This window comes from Manis javanica, chromosome 1 (assembly GCF_040802235.1).
Source record: "Manis javanica isolate MJ-LG chromosome 1, MJ_LKY, whole genome shotgun sequence".
In the NCBI taxonomy this organism is placed as follows: domain Eukaryota; kingdom Metazoa; phylum Chordata; class Mammalia; order Pholidota; family Manidae; genus Manis; species Manis javanica.
In genome coordinates, this window is record NC_133156.1 from 182,282,290 (window position 1) to 182,306,090 (window position 23,801).

The following is a 23,801-nucleotide window of genomic DNA, read 5'->3' on the forward strand; positions in this document are numbered from 1 at the left end:
ATACCAACAGCATTTTTCACAGACCTAGAACAAATCAATCTAAAATTTCTATGGAATCACAGAAGAACCCAAATAACCAAAGCTGTCTTGAGAAAAAGAAGAAAGTTGGAAATGTCATACTCCTTGATTTCAAATTATACTACAAAGCTGTAGTAATCAAAACAGTATAGTATTGACATAAAAACAGACACATCAATGGAACAGAATAAAGAGCCTAGAAGTAAACCCACACATAAGTGGTCAAGTAATTTACAAGAGAAGAGCTAAGACTATACAATGGGTAGAGGACAGTCTCTTCAATAAATGGTGGTGGGAAAACTGGATAGCCACATGCAAAAGAATGAGACTAGACCATTATCTTATAATATACACAAACATTAACTCAAAGTGGATTAAAGACTTGAATGTAAGACCTGAAAACATAAAATTCCTAAGAAAAAACATAGGTGGTGAGCTCCTTGATATCAGTCTTTGTGTTGAATTTTTGGATATGATTACAAAAGCAAAGGCAATTAAAGCAAAAACAAACAAGTGGGATGACAGCAAACTAAAAAGCTTCTGCAGAGCAAAGGAAACCATCAACAAAATATAAAGCAAACCTATTGAAGGGGACAAAGTATTTTTAAATCATATATATATCTGATAAAGTGTTAATATCTAAAATATGTAAAAATATATTTTAAAATGGGCAAAGGATCCAAATAGACATTTTTCCAAAGAATACCTAGATAGCCAACAGCTATATGAAAAGATGCTCAACATCACTAATCATCAGGGAAACACAAATGAAAACCACAATGAGATTCCATATCACATCTTTTAAAATTATATATAATTTTAATAATTATATTATTATAATTTTTAAATAATATTATAATAAAGAAAAGAAACAACAAGTATTGGAGACAATGTGGAGAAAAAGAGAACCTTCATACACTGTTGGTGGGAATGTAAATTGGTGCAGCAATATGGAAACATTATGGGAGTTGCTGAAAAAGTTAAAAATAGAACTACTGTATGATCTAGCCATTCCATTTTTACCCAAAGAAAATGAAAGTGCTAACGCAAAAAGATAGATGCATACTTATGTTCATTGAAGCATTATTTACAATAGCCAAGACATGGAAACAATGTAAGTGTCCAGTGACGGAAGAATGGATAAAGAAGATGTGGCACACACACACACACACACACACACACACACACACACACACAGTGGAATCTACTAAGACCCCACCTCCACCAAAAAAAAAAAAAAGAAATCTCGCCATTTGTGACAACATGGATGGACCTTGAGGGTGTTATGCTAAGTGAAATAAGTCAGACAGAGAAAGACAAATACCATATGATTTCACTCACATGTGGAATCTAAAAACAAAACAAATGAACAAACAAAACAAAACAGAACTCACCCCGAAAGGAAACACTGCCCCTATTAAGCAGTCATACCCCATTTCCCTCTGCCCCCAGCCCCTGGCAACCACTAATCTGATTTCTGTCTCTATGGATTTGTCTGTTCTGGCTATTTTATATAAATGGAATCATATATGGATTTTTGTGTCTGGATTCATTTACTTAGCATAATGTTTTCAAGGTTTATCCATGTTATAGCATGAATAAGTACTTTATTTGTTTTTATGCCTAAATAATAAAGCATTATATAGATATACCATATTTTGTTTATCCTTTTATCACTTAATGGATATTTGCATTGTTTTCACCTTGTTGCCATGAATCTTTGTGTATAGATTTTTCTTTGAACACCTGTTTTCAATTCTTTTGAGTATACACCTAAAATGGAATTTCTGGGTCATATGGTAATTCTATGTTAATTATTGAGGACCTGCCAAACTGTTTTCCACAGCCTCTGCGCCATCTTACATTCCCATCAGCAATGTACAAAGGTTCCAATTTCTCCACATTCTCTTCAACACTTGGAATTTTCTGTTTTTGTTTTGTTTTATTATGACCATCCTAATGAGTATGAAGTAGTATTTCTTTGTTGTTTTGATTTACCTTTCCCTAATGATTAGTGATGTTGAACACATTTTTATTTGCTTGTTGCCCATGTGTATATCTTCTTCAGAGAAATATCTTTGGAGAAATGTCCTTAGCTTGTTTTTTTAATTGGTTGGTTGTCTTTTTGTTAATTTCTAAGAGCTTTTATATATTCCAGATATTAGACTCTTATCAGATATATGATTTGCAAACTTTTTCTCCTATTCTGTGGCTTGTCTTTTCACTTTTTTGATAGTGTCCTTTGATGGATAAGTTTTTAATTTTGTTGCAGTTCAATTTATCTATTTTTGTAGTTGTTCTATTGTTCATGTGTTTGTTGTCATATCTATAAAACAAAGGTTATAAAGATTTATACCCATCTTCCAAGAAATCTATATTTTAATTGTTACATTCATATTTATATTTAGGTCTTTGGTCCATTTTGAGGTGATTTTTTGTATATAGTGTGAAGTTGATGAATTGATTTTTGACGAAGTTGCAAAAGCACTTTAATGAGGAAAGGATAGTCTTTTCAACTAATGGTCTTGTAACAGTTGGATATTCATATGCAAAAAAATGAACCTCAGCCTATACCTTACACCTAAATCTTAGAAGAGAAGTCCATAAGTTAGTTTAAAGAGAAAGGTGGAGGGAACACCAGCATCCAGAGTTGTTTTAAGCCAGTTGGCAAAGAGATAGAGAAGGTATGATCCTCTTTCTTTTTAGAAACCATAAAATCTTTGTTCTCTCCAAAGACTGGGAACATCAGCAGCACACAGAATATGCATCTTGGCATGGATAATGGGGGCTTGTGTTAGATGGTAGCAGTGACAGCTTGATGTTTTTTAGAGATGAGCTGACTTCACAGTGCACCCCAGAAAGTGCTCCGGCAAAGCAGCCCTCTGAAAGAGAGCCCAGGAGAGTACCAATGTTGAGCCTTCATTAGGTTATAACGACAACCCAGTGATACCCAGGGACTAGACACATTCCCTAAACCCAACTCATTTTCTTACTATTCTTGAGAAGTATAAAAACCATCCAAAGTGTCTGTGATTCTCCTCTCCCTTTGCCTGCCATCGGTATTTAAGTAGGAGAAATGGGAATCCCATTGAGGAGTGTCATTTCCTCTGAATCAAGAGAGTTGCTAGGATGGTTCTAGCAATGGCCTGTGAGTTATGAATGTCTTTGACTGTGCCTGGTGTATCTTAGTCTTCCAAGGCCTCTCTCTTTGACAGCAGGAGGCTGGAGGTCTTACCTTTCTTCTTACTCACAAATCCCTGGAGCTGAGGGCTCCTCACCATTTCTCAGAGCTGAAGAATGAATTCCCGTTGTAAACAACAGTTGCAATGATGATGAGGAGATACAGTTGATCTATTTCCCCAAAGCACACTGGCTCTAGAGGATATGAGGCAATCAAGGCCTGAACCCAAGTTCTCTGTTGGCCCAGTTGGGAGTCTCTTTTCTGTTCTCTCATCTTTAGGAGATCAATACGGAGGGAAGTAGGATTTTAGAATCAGGTAAATATGCCCTGGTTCAAATTCCAGTCTAGGTTTTAGCTGTTGTGACTGTGAGCAAATGTCTTAAGCTAACTGAACCTCAGTCTCCTCGTGAGTAACAATGCTGATAATAGCTCCCATTTTGGGGTTTTTGGGAGGATTAAGTATAATAATATAGGAGAAAGTATATAGTGGGTACCCAGAAAATGTTGACCTCCATTCTCTTTTCTTCTTTAAATGGATGGCTGAAATTCTGCTCCTTGATATCTGTCACAGTTAGGAATGAGGCTTTTCTTAGTGTAATACACAAACAATAGTGACTGAAATGAGAAGTTTGTATTTTTCCCATCCAGTGTCTGGTGATAAGCAATCCAGGGGGTCCAGGGACCCACATCACTCCAGCATCCATATGGTCCAGGGTGACTCTCCACCACATCCACACTCCACACAGTGGGGTGGAGGAAGGGGAAGAAAGGCTTGTGCTCCGTCCTTCAGGGAAATGACCAATATGGCCTACAACCCTTCCCTGCACATCCTATTGGCCAGATCTTAGTCCTACTGCCGTCCCAGATGTAAGAAACGCTGGGAAATGTAGTCTTTGTTCTGAGAAGCCATGTGCCTACATGATAGCTGAGCTGTATTACTATTGAGGAGAGGGAAATGAATATAAGGGGACAGCTTGCATCCTCTTTCCAGGGTCTGCATTTTCCCCTTTCTCTTAGGTCACAGTTAACATTTTCAAGCCTAAGTGCAAATTATGTAGATAATAAATAAAATCACATCAATCTTACACCATTAAAAAATGCATAGGTTAAGTTACATTAGAAAGACATGTAAACAAGGAATCAAAAAAACAGAATTAAAGACTAAGATCACAAAAGGTCAGTTTTTATTGATGAGAGTTAAAATGCATAGGGACTTTTTAATGGTAAGAAGTCTTTGTGCTGGACACCTTCCATGTTCCCCTGGTCCTCCACATCCTGGCTGTTCCGGGACCCAGGAGGCTGGCCTGTAGGGGCCACATCAATAGATCCCTTGCCTTCTGCTTCCTCTTGGGTTTGGCCAATGGAGAGAACCAGCAGGAGATTGAAGGGAGATTGGAGTGTGGGGCTGGGCATTCAGTTCCCCAGCAGCCTTCCCACAAAGGTACCCCAGGTTGGCTCTGTCCCTTCCCTGAGGTCGTAGTACTGGCAGGGGGCACCCTTTCCACATGGCCCTCCTTGTTTCCAAGTTTCCACGTCTGCTCTTACTCTTGCCCTTTGCAGCCTAAGGGAGAAGTTGGTCCTTTGCTCTTTCTAGTCCTCGGGTACTGTACTACCACCGTGGTCTCACTGCTCTAGAACCACAGCTGCATGTAGGGTCCCTTTACTAAGCCCTCCTCAAGTCACCCTCTTAGAGTGGGCTGCCTGTTTCCTTTCAGAGCCTGATCAATGCTTAATGCTCTCCAGACACTCTAGAATCAAAAGGCACAAAGTAAAACCTATTAGAGTTGTAAGAAGAGATTTATAAAAGCAAACTTTCTAAGACACTTCTAACCAACCGTTATTCATCTAAACAGTCTAAGCAGTATTGTGAAATTTGCTTCCTAGATAAAAGGAGTATATACTGTTTTCAAACAGCCATGGACAATGTAAAACATTGAACTCTATCTCCAATATCTCCAGCAAATATGGCAAAAAGATAATGTTCTTAAAGTACAAAGAGCTATGAAATAAAGTTATGAAAGGTTAATAAATACATTAAAAAATTTTAACATGGCTGGTAATCAAAAATGCAAATTAAAGCAATAAGATGTCTTTTTTTAGCCTATCAAATTTACAAAGATTGAAAAATAACAGTGCTAGCAGAGGTGTGATATTACAGTGTTATTCACAGTGGGAGTACGAACTAAAATAAAGATTTCTTAGATAGAAATTTATCATCTATGTGTCAAGAGCCTTATAAAGATTTTTACTCTTTCAACCAGTAATTCCACTTCTAGGAATTTATAGAAAGAAATAATAAATAGTGCACATAGCATTTATGAGAGCAAATTGGGAATAGTCTAGATAATCGATAATAGTTGATGGTCACATTATGTTACAACTATGGAAAGGCAGCCAGACATTAAAATAGGGTTTTCAAAAAAATGAAACAGAACAATAATCCCAAAATAATATTAACTTACCACAGCAGGATTTAAAGCTGTAGAAACAGTTTGAGTCTTAATCAAGTTAAAAATATGCATAGAAAAATATTAACAGCATTCATGCAAGTAGTGACATACAGATGATTTTTATGTTTTTCTCTACTTCCCTGTATGTTCCAGGTGCTGTCCGCTGAGTGTGTAATACTTTTACCACACTATGTATTTTAGAAAGAGTAGCAACCTTCTGAAAGGCCTGAGAAGCAAGAACTTACTGCCTTCAAAGTAAGCCATTTCCCAAAACCATAGAAGATCCTGAGGAGGACATACCCTTCCCACTCCCCACCTCCAGTCCTATGCATCCCCTTGGGAAGGAGCACTCTTTTCCTTGGAAGAGATCTTGAACTATCTCTGCACAGTTGGATGAGGCACATTAGCTGCCCAGGTGATTTGTCAGGGGAAAGCCCCTGGGGGAAGGGAGACAGTAAGAGAGCCCTGAGGGACCACTGTGGTCACTGGCGGTGGGGCTCAGAGCAGTAGGGGGCAGCTTAAGTATCGCTTCCCGCCACCTAGGGCGACGGCAGGAGAACGATCACCAAAGGCCTGGTTCGTTAGGAATCTTTATTATGGGCGTCTGAGCATCCATCTAGCGAAACGCAAAAGCAAAAAACAACCACCACCACCACTTCCTCCAGGGCAGCAGCTTATATAGCATATCCCAACCAATCAGCTGACTGATCACGCGCCAGGTTCAGTCTTATTGGAAACATGTGAAAAGCATGCTATGAGCATGAGCACGGAAATGGGGACAAGCCAATCATGGAGACTTCCTTATGCGCTGAGCTGTAGGGCCAGGAAGGGTGGTGTCTAGGAAGCAGGTGCCATCTTTAGGGTGTTGTCCAGCTAGAGTGGGGCTCAGCCTCAGCCGTAGGCCGGGCCCCCACACTTAAGCAGCATGGTTATTAATTTAAGGAGTTAAAATATTAACAGATAGTGATTTCAAGACTTACTATTAAGTAACAATAATTAAGACAGTGTCCTGTTAGCCTAAGGGTAGCCATGTAGGTCAATGGAACATAACAGAGAGCTCAGGAGGAGACCCACGCATACACGACCAACTGATTTCCAACAAAGCAGCAAGCCAGTTCAATGGGGGAAAGGACAGTGTTTTCAAGGAAAGGTGCTGGATCAAATGGAGATTCACGTGGAAAAAATATATCTCAATCCTTACCTCACAATATACCAAACATCGCTCAACATGGATCAGACACTTAAATGTTAAGTTGAAACTACAAAACTCCTGGAAGAGATCATAGAAGATAATCTTCATGATTTGGGGACAAGCAAATATTTCTTAGTTTGGACAGAGAAAGCATGAACCATAGAAAAACTGAAATATTAAATTTTGCCAAAATGAAACACTGCTGCTATTTTCAAAATATCATTAAGAAAATGAAAATATAAACCACAGACTGGGAAAATATTTGTAAGACACATCTGACAAAGTACTTGTTAAGAATATGTAAAGACCTTTTAGAATCTCCTGATTAGAAGAAAAATAACCCAATAAAAACCTACAAAATATTTTTTTTCTTTATCCCTCATCTGGCTCCCAAATATTTGAACAGGGACCCTTATAATAGACTCTCAATACTAAATAAATGTAATATTTTTACTAGTAGCAGCTGGAAAGTAACAATGCTAGCAAAATAACAAAGAAATCAGCCACTTATTTACCACCAATGAGAATGTAAAGTGCCACAACTTTTGAATGGCAATTTTGGTTTTAGATTATTTTCCAAGAAATTGTATGTCTAGGAATTTGTTCTGAATCCTAAGTTAAAAGATCATGTGCATGAAGATTTAGGTATAGAAAATTATAAGGAATTGGATATTGCCTAAATGGCCCCAGTAGGGAATTAATCAATAAATGATGTATACACACACAAGAGAATTATATGCAGCCTCCCAAATTGTAGAAATATAAGTGTTGACAATGAAAAGATATTTATATCATATTGTTAAGTGAAAAGGCAAGTTTTAAAAGAGTATGTACAGTAAGATTCAATTTTTGCAAAAAAGAGATTTATGGAAAGAAATATATGAAATTCCATAGTATTACCTCTGGGAATTATAATTACAGCTTATTTTTCCTTTTGCACCTCTGGTTTCCACATGCTTCTAAATTGAAGCCTGGTACCCTATCAAAGAGGGATCCATATTTTTATGGGTCATAATAATTACTGCTTATTTTCGAGAGAACATAATCTAGGGGATGTCTCTTCTGGCTCCTTCCCCTGACTCACCTGGCCTTTCTGTCTGCCCATCTAGCCCATCATGGTTCCCTCTCTACATCCTTCTATCCTTGAGGAAAGAGCCCTTTCTGGTTCTTTTTTAGGCACAGCTCCTGGATTTAGTGTGACCTCAATTCCAAGAGGTGCTTGACACACTGTCTGTATTCTCTACTCATCCATCTTACTCTGCTCTCCTAATTCCTTCCTATTTTCCTTCCCTCATACACCCTCCCTTTGCAGACAGATACGTCCTTTGGCTCACAGACACTCAACTCACAAATTGCCTGATTTGTACCCTGAGCCTTCCCTCATTCATCTCTTTTACGTTGCTTCTCCCTTGATGCTTAGGCTTTTGGGTCTGTATCAAAGCTTTTGTTGAATACATTAAAGGGGCTGTTGATTCTATCTTCCCAGCATTCTTTCCCCATCTCACCTCTTCCAATTAGAAACAATTTCCTGCTCATAGTCATGTGATGTCTTGTGGACCACAGCATCTTAGTCAGGTATTAGGATGTGATGTAAGCTTGCCAATCAAAGCCTCTCCCCGGGCAAGACCTTGTCCCTCTCAGGCCAAAGGCTATTAGAAGAGTCTGGAGCATGCTTGTGGCCATGTCCGCCATAATGTGTGAAAGCCAGTCTAAGAGAATCAAGCTCATATACAGAAGAGAGATGCCTGAAAGAAACAGTCCAGGTGGTAGTGGTCCCTTGATCCAGCTGTCCCTGAAATCCAGTTCCATTCCTATTCTCACTATGAGTTAGTTACATGGATTTCCTCTTTCATGCTTTGAGTTGGTTTGAAATGCATTTATGTCACTTCCAACCAAGTATTCTAACATAATCGTTTCAGACCTCTCAGAGTCACCGTGATTTAACATTGCAATAGCCCTTCGTGCTCCTTCCCCAGGAAGCTGTCTTACCCATCTTCCTACTCTCATCACCCATCTCTTTGCAGGTGACAGAAGTTCTGGATTGGGAATAGACAGACTAGGGTTCTACTTCTGGTTCTGCTAGCAAAAGCTATGTGAGCTTGAGGAGAGCTGTTAGCCTGTCTGGGTTATTGGTGGTGAATCTAAAGAAAATCAGATTTCAGAATGAACTCAAGCTTGAAAAAAAATGCAAAATGTTAGTGTTGGCAGATCAGGCTCCTAACTGATTTTTCTCATCCCTCCTCCCTCCTATAGTGAGGATGCTCAGGGTCAAAGACGGGCCCACAGTGCCAGAGGCACAGTCTGCTTTCTCTCCTGGATTCAGGAGTGACTCATTTTCACTGGGCTGTCAAGTAGGGAACCCAGGTGATGTTCCCACTGCTGTGGGGGCCTCCCAGATCACTGCTTCTCTAGGCCCTCTAGGGCTAACACACTCTTCGTCGTGCACCCCCTCTTCTCCTCTGAGCAGGGGTGCTCAGAATTGCCCTTCCCCTAATGATGGCAACTCCAGGATCTGAGGCTGGGCTCGCCTGGAGAGAAGGGGGTCACATGTGGTCGAGGGAGACCTGGCTCAGCTCTGCACTGGGGTTTGGGAAAAAGTCACCTCTAGGTGACTTTATTTCCTAGAGAACATATTCCTCTGCCTTATTCTGTCTTCTGTGCTTATAGTCCTTTGGAGATTCTGGGGGAAGGCTTGTTATTGAAAGCCAGATTTGAGGGCCAACACCTGGGCTGTTTATGTCTCTATAATATCCATTAGTGTGCTGTTCTGATACAACTCAAAACCCCCATGATTACTTTTAGTCATATAAAGCAAGAAGAATCATGAAGGGATGCAACACGTTTCCTGGCAGATGGTATCTGGGAATAGATGACAGAGAGAAGACAGGTCACTCAGCTCCTTCTGAAAGGGAAATTGGGCTTTCTCGGCCCAAGGAAGAGATCTACATTCTTGGAATTATAGAACAAATGTGCTTAGGAAGGAATGTGAATATAAAAATAGAAGTAGGTGGTAAGAGAGCAATTTATTGCTTTGGAGAAATATTTAAAGGTGATTTTTTAAAAAAATACAGAACAGTTTGAAGCTGAAAGAAGAAAAGTCACCATAGCCTCACCACCCAGAGGTAGGCCTTTCTGAAGAATTACATCTTGTTCCTTTCAACCCTTTTTTATTTTAACTACTTATCTTTCTTCTATTTATTCGATTAGCACAAAATTTATGAGAACTGCTTTTTATGAGAACATGGCAGAACCATCGTCTTTATTTTTTGTTGTACAGCTCTTGCAAACCTTTGTTAATTGGACAACTATTTAACGAACATCTATAATGTCCAGACATGGCCTGGTCACAGAGAGGCCTCTCTCATAGTCTGCACAGTCAGGTAGGCATGGAGACAAAGCAAGCTTGCAGGTACCCGGATGTGAAACAGGAATCAAGAGAGGGACAGCCAGGACCAGGGGGGTCATACAGGAAGGACCCAGATATCTGTGGGGCGGGTGTCACAGAAGCTCCATGGCGGAGGTGTGTGCAGGCATGTGAGGGAAAAGTGTCCTGGGGTCTGGAAGACAGTGAGAGTGCAAGAAAATGAAGGAATGAAGGAATGGAGAAAGTTTTTCCCAGTGAGGATCTGGAGAGCTGGGGTGAGCATGTGGGGTGGGCAAGAGGGAGAAGCAAGAGCACGGGCCCAGTGCGGTGGCTCGTCATGATGGGCCCTGTGGGCCAGCCAAGGAGTCTGGCCGCTCTCTGGAAGGGAAGGGGCTCAGGGAGTGACAGGTTAGCATTGCATTTTAGGAAGACTGTTTAGTCCGGGTGAGATAAAAAATAGCACTGGGGAGAGAGATTAGGAATTTTGGCAGTAATCCAGGTGAGAGCTGATGGATCTTTGAACCAGCCTTTCTACTTCCAGCCTTGCTCTCCACCAGGGGTAGAGGAAATAGCCTTCCACAGACTCTTCCACCAGCTTTCCTCAGGGCCCACTCCTGGCTGGGCATGCCTGGCTTCAGGCACTGGTTGGTGACTTTATTCTGCTCTTCCAGCTTCAGAACTTCTGCTTCCCCAGCTTTCCCCACAATGTTGTAATGCCCTATTCCCATAATATATCCACCATCTCTTAATCCTCACCACGTCTCTACCTCCTGACTTAACCCCGATGGGTGCAGGTCCTGGAGCCCAGTCACACTGGCCCATTACTCTGCAAGCTCTGACACCCTGCAAGGAGTGACCTGCTGCCTTGCATACTGTTTGCCTCGACTACACTGGGAACCCCCAGAGGCAACTATTCTTTTTTGTTCCTGAGCACAGTGCCCGGCACATGGCAGGTGCTCAGTCTGTTGAATGAGGGAGGGAGGGAGTGAATAAATGAATGAATATGCAGGTCCACAGCTCAGAGAAAGCTCTGGCTGAAGGTCAAGACTCTAGAATCACTGAAGCCACAAAAGTGGATGAGATCACCCAGGCAGGTGCGTTATGAGAAGGAAAAAATGAGTAGAGCCAAAGACAGAATTCTGGAGGGCCCACACTACAGAACCAGAGGGTGCAGCCAGAGGGTAGGAGTGACACAGGCATGCCCTGGTGAGGAAGACAAGGCAGAGGAGCACTGTAGGGGGGACATACAGGGCCGTGAGCTGCTGAAATTAGATTTAGCAACAAGGGAGCCTCGGGGTGCTTGGACAGAGCAGTTTCAGGAAAGTGAGAGAACGAGCCACACTACTCTGGACTGAGGAGAAACTAAGGGCCAGGAAGGAAAGACAGCAAGAGTGTGTAAGTCCAGAAGTTGGCTGGAGGAAGGAGTTAGAAGCAGCAGGAGCTGTGTGGTTGTAACATGGCAGACATTCGAGTATCATAAATGCTGACGGGAGGGGCAGATATTCATGGAGAGATTAAATCATGGGTTGGGGCAGAGGCTTGGAACAGACAGCTGCCCACATTAATCTGGGGGGAGGGACTGAAGTCAGGATGCGCTGAGCACAGGGAGGCCCCCTTGTCTGGGGACAGGACACCCAGAGACCACCATCCCACTGCATCCCCTCCCTGGGAGGTGGGAGGAAAGGCCATCGGCTCAGAGGGCTGGGGAGTAGAGGGATGAATGGTTTCAGCTTGGCCAATGTCAGTCCCTTTAGTACCCTGAAATTCCTACTAAAGAGAGTGCTGCCCAGGGCTAGAACACCTCTGGTCCCTCAACTAGGCAGGCCCTGGAACGTTAGTTCCCATCTGTAGTCTTTGGCATGAGGAGTTTCCCTCTCTCCAGGAAAATACCATTTCTTAAGCTCTCTGGACCTCCTCTCTGCCCTTCCTCTGGGAGCAGCTGAGGGGCCTGGCGCCCACCCTTCCCTGCCTGGCTCAGTCCCTGAAGAGGGCAGTATTTTCACAGGTGGGCCCTGCACCGAGGAACCCCATTATAAGAAGACTCTGGCTTTTTAAACTGGGGCCAATAATGGAATTTGCCAAGAGGATCTCTGAAGTAATGATCTCTGTAGTTAGTGCCTTGAAACATATTTTTACATCTTGGAGGAGGGATTATGATCTGGAGGGGGCCGAGAGCTGTGCGAGGTGAGAGACCGAGGGTGGCGGAGTCCTGGCTCCTGTCCAGAGGCCCCACCAGGGGAGCCAGGGCTGCTTGCTGCTCCAGGAGGGACCTGGGGTCTGGGGAAATCAGATTCACATAATTCTACATGTCTGAGCCCAGTTCCTGGGTGAACTGAGGCTCTTCTGGATTAGAGCTGTTTATTCGCTACAAGCCCAAGTGCAGCTGGACTCAGTGTGAGGTCCAGGCCAGCTGAAACCATGTGGAGTGGCCCCTTCCCAGTGTCCAGTCAGGATGAGCAGGGTGAGGGCAGAGGGTGTAGATGTGGTTATGGATAATGGGCCTGGAGGGTGGTCAGCCCCGGTGGGACTAAAGATCTTCTGAAGGATTAAAAAACTGTCTCATCTTTCATATCCATATATTCACACATTCATTCATTCCCCAAATCTTTATTTAGCACCTACTATATGCCAGCCCTATTGGTGGGGCTTCAATAGTGAGTGAAATAGGCCTGGTACTGGCCCTGCAGAGATGACATTCTAGTAGGGGAGACAGACATTAAACAAATAGCATTCCAACATGTAATTATAAACTGTGGAAGAGCTACAGAGAGGACCATGAGTCAAGAAAGCATATAAACACAAGCCCCAAATATGGGGGTTGGGGGTTGGGTGCAGTGGTTGGGTTTTGGGGAAGCCGCCTTTGTGCAGGACTTGATGTCTTGATGGGCATTAGCAGGTCGTGTAGCATCCCAGGCTGAGGAAAGAGCATATGCAAGGGCCCTCAGGAGCGAGAGCAGGCCATTCCAGGAAGCAGAAGACTGCCAGGACGGTGGGACTCCGAGAGTGAGGGCGGGGGTGGTGGTGGTGGGGCGTGAGGCTAGGGAGGGCGGCAGGGGACAGGTCACGTGCAGCCTCAGTGGTGCCAGGAAAAGGTTTTTATTCAGGGTGTAAATGGGAAGATCTAGGCGGCCATTGGGTGGACAGCAGAGGTTTGGGTACAGCGGCCCCTCCTGGCAATAACCAGGTGGTGCTTCTAATCAGGAAGTAGAAACAGGTCCATGCCACTCACTTCCAATCCCTGTTCATTTGACTTCTCTCAGCCTAGGAACGCTTCCCAGGCAACAGCTAGAAACAGGAACTCCCCAGCTTCTCCCTGTTGTGGCTCTCAGGCTTCCCTGAGGGGCCCTGCTGCTCGCTACTCTGAGTCCTGCAAGGAGAACATCAGGTGCAGCATCAGGACCACCCTCCCTGGAGGCCCCTCGGAGTCCTCTGAGTTCCACCCTCCCACTTTAGGGATGAGCAGCCCGAGACAGGAGGGAGAAGTGAGCTCTGCAGCTTCCACAGAACATTCCATATGCCAGAAATGCTTCACCTAAGAGGCTTCAACTGCTTCCCATCTGCCGTCCCTGGTAAGTCCTTGCAAACTAGATGCTTCCAGAGGGAAAGAAGGCAAGATGTGTGCATGAAAAGAGGCTCAGAAGTGTAACATGATCCCTCCCATCTGAGTATTGTTTTACGGTTTCCACTGTAGTTTCCCAGACTTTAGCTATTGTGTGAAGTGCGTACTGTCTTCACTTTGCAATTGAGAAGACTGAGGTTCAGAGCTTAAGTGATTTGCCTAAGGTCACACAGCCAGCAAGTAGAGGCCCTCAGACCCTTTATGCCCCTCTGAACCTTTCTACAGTGGCAGTAGGAGAAATGTGAGATGACAGGACAAAAGGACCATCAAGAAGAGCTTCGTGGGGCAGAAGGAGTCTGATGGGAATAGGGGGCAGAGGCAGCAGTGAGGGGATCAGCCTGGCACAGGTGGGGCTGTGGAGGAAGCACTAAGCAGCTGAATGTGTGTTTCACCCAGCAAGTGGCAGGTTTTGAATCCTGGCTAGAGAGGCTTGATTTCTTTGGACAGCTCTGAAGGCTTTTGAGCAGAGGCATGACCCAGCTAAATACGGGGAATCTTGTTTGGTGCTGGAATGCAGGATGGGATGGAGGGAGTGGAGAGACAGGACATAGGGCCAGTAGTGCTGAGGCCGCTGTGGTTGAGAAAACCAGTCAGGTGTGACTATGGGGGAGGCAGAGAGGTTGGGGTAGAGTCGAGGCTGGGGCACTGCTGGCAGAGGCCCCTGCAGGACTTGGTGAGAGATGTGCAGAGTGCTCATGTGCCAGCATGCGTGGTGGTGATGGCAGTGGTGTGAACCCCAGGGGATTCCACGGCCACGACCTGGGCTTGGCTTGCCATGATGTTTGGTGCCAGGCTGGGCTGTGGGGGCTGTGGATCCCTGTGGTCAGGCTGAGGCTGAGGTGTTGAGTGGACACAGCTGGGCAAGCCAAGTAGCACGTTGGAAAATTGAGCCTAGAACTCAGAAGGGAGGATCTCTGGGACTAACTAGCTTCTTGTGTGAATTAATCACCCATTAACAATTATTCCATAAACAAAAGGCTGCCTCTGTGAATTCCTATACTTCCTAGTCAAACTTTACAACCCCAGTTACTGAATTCTGGTCTGTCATTCCTGAGGCCAACCCTTCCTTTGACTATCAATAACTACATGAGTTCATCCTTCATTCCCTACATGCTCTAGCCCCTACTCTTGGCTAACTCCAGGTGGAAACATGCAGAAAACTCACCTCTCAATTCCCATCTGACCTCTTTCCTAAGCTGCTCAGAGCTCTCTTGCAACCTGAGGAAAATCTGCATGGCCCAGGCCTTTTATGTTCTCACTGACATTTGTGCTCATGTGTTTTGCTTATCCCTGTGCCCCCACTGGGATTCCTGCCCTTCTCCTTGTCTATCCAGCTTTCCTTGGTGGGCAGCCAAAAATTCCTGTAGATTAAAAACCACAAGCCTATGTGAACCCTGCCCATTTCCCAAGGCCCATCCCTGTTTCACCTCCTCCAGGTGTTCACCCGTGATTATGCTTCAGCCAGCTCCCTCTAGAAGGCAGCAAGGTGTCGACTTTGTATTTCATGGATTGCTTAGGTTGCATATGGTATTTGCCCAGGAAGCTAGAACTTGGTCTTCTTCTGCCTGTTTTTGCTTCTGTTCATTTCTTGCAGGTAGGCTGGGTGAGTCAGGGTGGGCAGAGCTCTGTGGGAGCAGCAGCTCCACTCTGGAACTTCAGTGGCTTCACATGTGGTTTATTTCTTGCTCATGCTACATGTCCACTGTGGGTTGGTGAGAGTCCCTGCTCCTTTCTTGCTTGAGGACCCAGGCTGATGGTGATGTGACATCTTGTAGCTTCACCTCCTGAAATAGCATTGTCCAGGAGAACTTCCTGCAAGTATAGAGATATCCTATACATGCTGTGTGATGCAATCTCTGCTTGCCACATGTGCCTACCAAGAACTGGAAATGTGATAATGAGACTGAGAAATGGAATTTTAAATTTCATCTAATTTTAACTAATTTATATTGGCATAGTGGCTAATTGCTACCACATTCAGCAGTACAGATCTGTAACATGAGGTCTCTGTGTTCATCTCCCAGGTGTCAGAAGAGAGTATGCAGAGAATCTTGCCTGCTTTTCTATGCTTTATTGGTCAGAGTTTGTGCACCTAATTACAAAGAGGCTGGAGAATGTGGAGGAAGCCTTGAGTATTCAGAGAACAAGAAACACGTTTGCTTTGAAACTCTTCTAAGTGCAGACAAACCTTCCTGAGGCTAAGACCCGTGGGATTTGAGGGCACAGATTGAGATGGTCTGGATGGCAAGGAAGGTCAGGGATGGACTGAGTCACAGAGGAGAGACTGTAGCTTGGAGATGCAGACATGGGTCAGAGAGAGCAAAGAGTGCAGCCACCACCTCACAGCCAGGCGAAGCCCAGGGTCCTGAGGTCCCAGCTCAGACTGGGGAGTAGGGGAAGGCGATATGCTGTCCCTGCCCCGGGGAACACCAGCTCCGGCTGGGACACCGCTAGCCTTTCATCCTGGGTCCCTGGGAAGGGGAGAGCTGAGAGCTGCCAAGGGCCTGTTCTAAGAGCCCTTGGAAGAGAAGGGCCCCAAAGGGCTTTCAGTTTTCAAATGGATCTTGGCTCTCCCCCTTTGAGGTGAGTCACCAAGCTGCCTGCCTGCCGAGGGATGAACAGCAGGGCAAGAACCCAGCATGAGGTCATCTGGGCCGCACTTCCCGCCTGACCCCAGCCCTGGGGCCAAGTTTGGGGAGTTTCCCAAGGCCAGTGAGGAAGGGGGTCATGCCCTGACTACTGCAGAGCTCCAGCTGCTGCGGGGGGGGGGGGGCGGCGGTGGAGGTGGCGGGGGTGCTGTCGGGGTCAGGGCCCAGGAGCTGTGGCAGGAACCTCAGAGTGACCTTGTCAGGGGAGGCCCAGAGGCCCAGGGTGAGGCCCCAAGGCCACGCAGGGAGTCACAGCTGAACGGTGACCAGGGCCCACGGCTCCTGCACAAGGTCCTCTGGACCGCACATGAAGGAGTCCCTGTGGCAGCACTGCCCTGATTTCATCCTCCCCAATCCAGGTTGGTTACTGCTCCAGATGTTTTTATTTTTCCTTGAGACTCACAGGCTCTGTCCACTTCAGATTTAAATCCTTGCTGCTATTGGAACCCATTTCTTTTCCTCTCATCGCCCCAGGATGGACAGTGTCTTTCTCCAGATGGCAGAGGAAGACCAAAATGAGCAAAGGAAAGGTTTTTATCTGAGTCTAGAGCCTGGGAAGGGAGCCTCTGCTTCCTCCAACCAGGCTAACACAAATCTGTATTTTGAAAGAAACTGGAGTGGGAGAAATTCTTCACTTTACAAAGTACTCTTCATTTTAGAGAAGACTTTACCGTAGGATTCCATCAAGGCAAGGCATTTCCTGGTATATTTCACATGGAATCTGATTCACAAAACTTCTAACTTCATCAGCAAAATTTTATTAGCAATTACCATCTGTAAGTCACCAAAGTGACTTACCTGTAGGTACCTCAGGCTTCAGGGAACCTAAAATGGGTTTGGTCTATGCTGGCCTCCAGGCTGCCCAGGCTGGGAGAATGTAAACCCCATTTTACAGAGGGAAAACTAATCCTGCAGTAAGGAATTGGTACCAAGACTTGGGAAACTGTCAGCCCTCACTGATGTGCAGGGGAGAATGTGTTGGAACCTGGTCTATTCCAAAGCTGCTTCGATCCTGGGTCTCCCACCCAGCCCCTAGTATGTTCTTCCAGCTTGGGGCTGCCCAGTTAAGTGATTAGCTCACTAACCACTAGTGGGGGTAGGGGAAGGGTGGCAGAGTGCATTCCAGAACACACTCTTTTCCTCTCTTCCTAATGCTTTTCAGGGATGGACCCCTTACCACAGCCCAAACTGACCTGCCTTCTGCTGGTGTCTGGGGCAGATGGTATTTTCCAGAGATTTCCCAATATCTCCAGTCCATGTGTTCTACAGTATGACCACACCACCTTTGGGTAGGGGGCAGAGTCTAATTCCCCTTCCCTTGTCTTGGGTAGGCATTGATTACTTGAACAATAGAGCACAGTGGAAGTGATACTCATGATTTCTGAGGGTCACTGAAAATAATGCAGCTTCTGCCTGTTCCCCTTAACAGGTGTGGACACCCTGAGGCCGCCGTGCTGTGAGGAAGCCCAGCCACACGGAAAGGCCACATGGAGGTGCCCCGGGTCATTGGTCTTGGCCTAGGTGCCACTGTGTGAATGAGGAACCTTCAGGTGATTCCAGTCCCCAGCTATTGAGCCATTCCCAGCCTTTGTGTCTATCCTGGAGCCACAGACAGTGCAGAGCAGAGACGAGCCATCTCCTCTGTGCTCTTTCCAATTCCCAACCCCCAGATTCTGTGAGCATAACAAATGGTTGTTTTCAGCTACGAAGTTGTGAGGTCAACTGCTACATGGTCATAGTAACTGGAATAACACCCAGCTCTGAGGCCTCGGGGCACCTGGCACCCTCCTCCACAGCATTTGTTGCAATGGTAATTAATGAGCTAACTCTTCAGGCAATTCCTTCTTTAATGACAGTCTTTCCCATTGAACTCTAAGTTCCAGGAAGGCAAGGGATGCTGTCAGGCCCATCACTGTACTCACAGGGAATCAGCCAGGAAGATGCTGAGTGAACATTTAATAAATGGCTGCTCCTAACAGTGTCCTCAGATTGACCCCTAAACTTGACCTTAGGATGACTCTGGCCCTGGATTCAAACTAATTCTAACCCTGGCCACAGACCAACCCCTAGTTCTGGCATCCAAGACTGAACCCTGGCTGCAGCCTGAGCACATCCTCTCATTCTGGTGCTGGAGCACCAAGTCCAGCTTCAGATTGATCCCTAAACTTGACCTCAGAATGACCCCTGGCCCTGACCTCAGGCTGAGTTCTGGCTCCACCATGGCCCCTGCCTACCGCCCCTGCCACACTGCCCAGCTTTCAGCTGCTTGCAGGAGCAAAGCCCTTTTAGGGGGCAGCACCTCAGTACACACTTGCCTCCATCAGGAACACTCTCTACTAACTCCTACTCTTTCAATCTTGCTTAAACATCACTTCCTTAAGGATCACCTAATTTAAATGAGACCCCTTTATAATTGCTACTAGCATTTCACACTGTGTAACTATAACTATGTATGTATTGTCACCAGTTTGATGTCCTTTTCTTCCTAGAGACCAGAAGCTCCTTCTGTGAGTACAGGAACCGCATTTGTTTAATTCACCACTCTATACACAGTATGAACAGCACAGGGCTGGGCACCTACAGGGGGCTAATAAATACCCAAAGACTGGGCAACGGATCCCCCTGGAAGCCTTCTCCAGCCCCTTCCCTGCCACAGTGGAGTTCCCTTCTCCGCCTGTTCTCTCCTCGGGTCCTGCGGACGCCCAGCCATGACCTGGGGAATGTGTGTGCCTCCGTGTGCCTCCCACCAGAGTGGCCTCCTGCAGCCCTGAGCTCAGCCTCTCCCCTCTGCAGCTCTAGCTCTCCAGTTCCTACCCTCCAGCCTCCTCGCTGTCCTCCACGCTCAGCTGATTCATGTGAGGGGCCATCAGGAGCAGCAACTCAAACAGAGAAGAAACAGATGAAGAAGCCGAGAAATCAGCAGTAGGAGTCAGGCGGAGACATCCCTCTCCTCCTGCCCTCTGTCCTCATCGCCAGCCCCGAGTGTTGCAGGCAGTCAAAAGTTCAGGCTCCACGTTTTCTGGAAGAGGGAGGGAAATCTGTGTGGGGGGGATAAAAAAGTCCCCAAACTCAAATCACGCACACAGAACAACAAGCCATAAAACAGAACACCATTGGGAGAAGATGGGGTCACATGGTGGGAATCTGGATTGCAAGGGGAGGAGGCACTTGAGAAAACGCAGCCTCCTCAATGGGAACCAGATGGGCTGCATGCTCTTAAATAGAATCCCAGACTTGCAGCGCAGGGTGGGAGCCGGGATGGGAGCACTCTCCCTTTGGCCCCTGCATGTGCAGAGGGGACGTGGAGGCACAGGGAGGTGGTGGCAGGCCCTGATTCTGCAACAGAGAGGCTTCTAGATCCCAGGCTCCTGGCTCTGGGTCAGTGCTCCACTCACCCTGCCACGCTGTCTCCCAGCCCTTTGCCAGGAGCTCCAAATTAGAAGCATATCCAGAAGCATTGCTGTCATTTCCCCCTTTTCTGTTCTTTCTTCTAATTCCTTTTCTTTGCAGTGTAATTTTAGAGGTGCCAGGAAGTCCTCCTTATTCCAAAATCCCCACTCCTGCCTGCCACCCCATCAAGAGAACACAGAGCAGTACCTGTGATAGGCACTGGGCTCCAGGCCTTCCAGCTATTTGCTTACATAACTGTCCATGCCCTGTGATGGTCCACAGGACGGGTGTAGGATGGGAGGTGAGGCTGTGTGCGCTGGGGAGATGGGGATCAGATATTGTCATTTTGCTTATTAACCCCTTAGACTTAGTATCCTAACTGGAGACCCTTGTAGCAGTAAAAGCATGAAATGAAGCTGACCCTTAGGGAATCAGGGAGATCTCTTGAGATGCTGAAATCCAAGCAGCCTCCACTTTCCCAGCAGTGCCTATCACTCACCCTGCAGAAATGTTGTATGAAACCATGGACACACATTGCTCTCTCTCACTGTAGAGAAGAACATCAAGTAAAGGGACTACTTCAAGGGTCCAGGTGAGTGAAGAAGCTGGCTGGGCCAAGGGCAGTGTCAGTTTGATGAAGAGATGAGGATGCACTTGAGTATATGTTGGAGGAAGACTTGCCCAGACTTCCTGCTGGATTGGATGTCGGAGTGAGGGGAAAGGAAGGTCCCCAGTCTGGGGCCTGGATAAGCAGGGCAGCTGGTGGGGTGAAGTGGGGAGGTTCAGGGGGACAGGAAGGTCAGTCTCCTTCCCTGATTCCTATCCCTGACTGCCTCAGCCTGAGACTTCAGCAAGTGAGTAACATGTGCTGTGGCCTCTCTCTGCTCCCTTTCTTGCAAAGCAGATGGCAGGAGAAGGAAGAGGGCCAAGCCTCCTAGGCTGGGATTGTACTTTCTACTTTTAGCCCAGCAGTTGGGAGCCCATGGCCTTGCCGTTCCTTGCCTCCCACTCCTGGTTCTCTCTGCTCTGCTCGAAATCAAAGTCAGCTCGGTACTATCTACTGAGTACCTGCTGTGGTCCAGCCATATGAAGGCCACTACAGGCCACACAGGAGAAGGAGCACATGCGGTCCAGCCTTTGTGGCCTGGGGAGAGCCAGGGAGCGTGCTAGAGAGAGAGGCCTTCCTCTTGATGTGCTCTGCTCCACAGTGAGGAAAAGGAATGTTTGTCCACCCTCGTGTTTTGTACAAGGTTTCTGCAGGGTGGGTGATGGGCACTGCTGGGGAAAAGTGGAGGCTGCTTGGACTTCAAGGGCTCAAGCAGCCAGGGAGTGTGGTAGAAAGGAAGAGTCCTAGAAAGTTGTGTATACTTATTTGAGGTCAAACAGTGGGAACTGGGGGCAAAGTCAGCAGCTGTGATGAATGCTGGAGTCAATTGCATCTCCCCAGCACCCTCGGGCATGCGCATGCACACACGCCCCTCTGGGAGGCCTCACCTGGCCACTCCTAAGGTCTCATCTCAGCCCATGTCTCCCTCTTCCCTGATGAGGTGGAAAGAAGAAGACGGAGAGATCATTTGTTCACTTCCCTGCCTTACCATCCCTGACTGCCCCCAGAGAGCCAGCTAAGAGGAAGGCAGCCATTTGCTGACCCTCTGGTTCTGAACTTCCCCCCACAGCAGGTCAACTTGCCCAGGCCTCTAGAAATCTCCAGTGGGTCTCAGGATGTGGTCCCAAACCTACAACATCAGCATCACCTGGGAACTTGATAGAAATGCACATTCTGGGCCCCTACCCCAGACCAGCTGAACCAGAAACTCTAAGGTGGGGGGGCTCAGAATCTGTGTTTTCATGTGACTCCTCCACTTCCCTAGGGATTCAGTTGCACACTCAAGTTTGAGAACCTGGGCTGTCCTGGGACAAATCTTCACCACAAAAAGGAGACGTTTCTCTTCTGCTGCTCTTCCTGAGAGGAAGCTCCCGTGGCCCCTCTAGGGCTGAACCCTCCCTCCTCCCCAGGAGTTGTTTCCGCCCATATGGACTCTTTAGCTCTTCAAGTTTATTGCCCACTCCCACCCCACGCAGGGCTGTGGGAGTGAAAGCCAGGTGGCTACATCTGCTGCCTTCTCCCCCTTTCCTCCAAACCCCCCGTCTCCTCCACCCCACTGCCTCCCAGTCTGGCCCACCACATGCATACTGTGTCCTCAGAGGAGCCAGTGTCACCCATGAAGAACATTCTGGACTGTGGGTCAGCTTGTGACCAGGGAACAGGGGTACCCAGTGCACCATCCCGGTTCAGTTCCTGTGGCTCCCATTTCTGCCCCAGAATCCTGTCCCTAGCAGTGCAGGGGGGCTACATGAAGCCATTGGCCTTGTACTCGGCTCCTTTAGGTTGAGATGAAAGGGCTGGTATGCATTGTAGACAAATTCGGTTGTGTGCTGGCTGCCTCCTGGGATGGGACAGCTTCTTTACTCCTAGGGAGCTCATATGACAATGTTACATCCAGAGTCCGTTTTCTTTAAAACTACAAGCAACAGCCACCCACTGAACATCCCCAACTTACAGCAGAGAGCCAGCTAAGAGGTTGTCAAAGGCAGCCTTTTGCTGACCCTCTGGTTCTGAACTCCCCCCGACAGCAGGTCAAGGTACTCCTTGGTGGAACTCTTGCTTCATGGGGCTCTGGGCAGAGTCCTTTGGGAGGCACTGAGAGGGGTGTAGGTTGTTCCTGCCAGTTACGCGCCCTCCTCTCTTGTGAGCATTTGGCTAAATACCAAATTTTTTCATGTCAGGTTTTTCGTTGCTTTTTAGCATTTTGCCTTCATCTCCAGTGAGTGATGAAGTTATGTTTGCTCCAACTGTCCACATTGGGTGGGGGTGGAATGCTCGGGGCTATAGTGGCCGGGGCCAGAGAGAAGGGGGTCACAGTCCAAGCCCTCAGACTAGCAGGCCGAGCAGGCTGTGTGTGAGCATGTGCACGGCTAACTGCCTGCTGCTGGCAAGTTCAGAAAACTGGGGATTCTTGCCCAAGTGCCATCACTGAAAGACCGTGTCTCTGAGGGAGTCAGTTAGTCTCTTTGGGGCTCAGTTTACTTGTCTGACAAATGAGACAATACTAGCTCTGCCTCCCCTCAGGACCAGTGTAGATATCAAAATGAGCTGGAATCTGAAAATATTGATGGTTACATAAAACAAGTTACAAAAGGGTCATTGCCTCGTTCTTGAAGGAGCCAGCTGTGGCTTTCTCATGTTTTGTATTCCCCAAAGCACCTGGCACAGCCCAGGACAGGTGGTCAATCAGTACTTACTGAATGGATGAAATAGAAGACATGGTCCCTGTCTCCAAGGAACTGAAGATCTAGCTGGCGGATGGTGGTAAGGATGAGAAACATGCAATGGAAGAAACTTAAGAAGAGCAGAGAGCCGCCCTTCTTCACTCAGACACCTCTGATTTTGAATTTGTGTGCTTTCACAAGGCCAGAGAGGAATTGGACCCTGCTGATGGGCGCATGTGCTGAGCAAACTCCTGGTGGGAACAAGATAATAATAATAGGTCCTCCCAGCCTCTGAGTGCAGTTGTGTCCCAGCTGGCAGACGGAGCGCTGTACTCTTTGGCAATACCCAATTGCATGGGGGCAGTTTGCGTGCCAATCACAAGTGAACTCTGACCTCATCACTGAAGCAGCCAGTATCTTTCTTTGACCATGCTTTGTTAAGGGATGATGTTCAGGGTGACTTCATGTATTTAAGGAACATAAAGTTTTATTTCATTAAGACGAGACCTCTACTGGCCTCCCTCTGCCTCCTCCCAAGCAGCTCAGAGCCACTCCATTTTCTAATAGACTTGGGGACAAAGAGCATGCAACCAACCCAATCTCATCATGCCCAGAGGAGGGAACTTGGGCTCCCTTGACAGCAATCAGGGGGCCCTTGGGCCTGGCAGA

General features: G+C 46.7%; 1 long non-coding RNA gene across 1 annotated transcript; it reads left to right on the forward strand.

Moving 5' to 3' along the window:
- The first annotated feature begins 13,468 nt into the window (after nt 1–13,468).
- On the forward strand, nt 13,469–23,533 carry LOC140849746 (uncharacterized). The gene is made up of 3 exons (XR_012131944.1): nt 13,469–13,774; nt 17,902–18,022; nt 18,962–23,533. It is a non-coding gene; the product is annotated as an uncharacterized lncRNA (long non-coding RNA).
- Nucleotides 23,534–23,801: the final 268 nt, after the last annotated feature.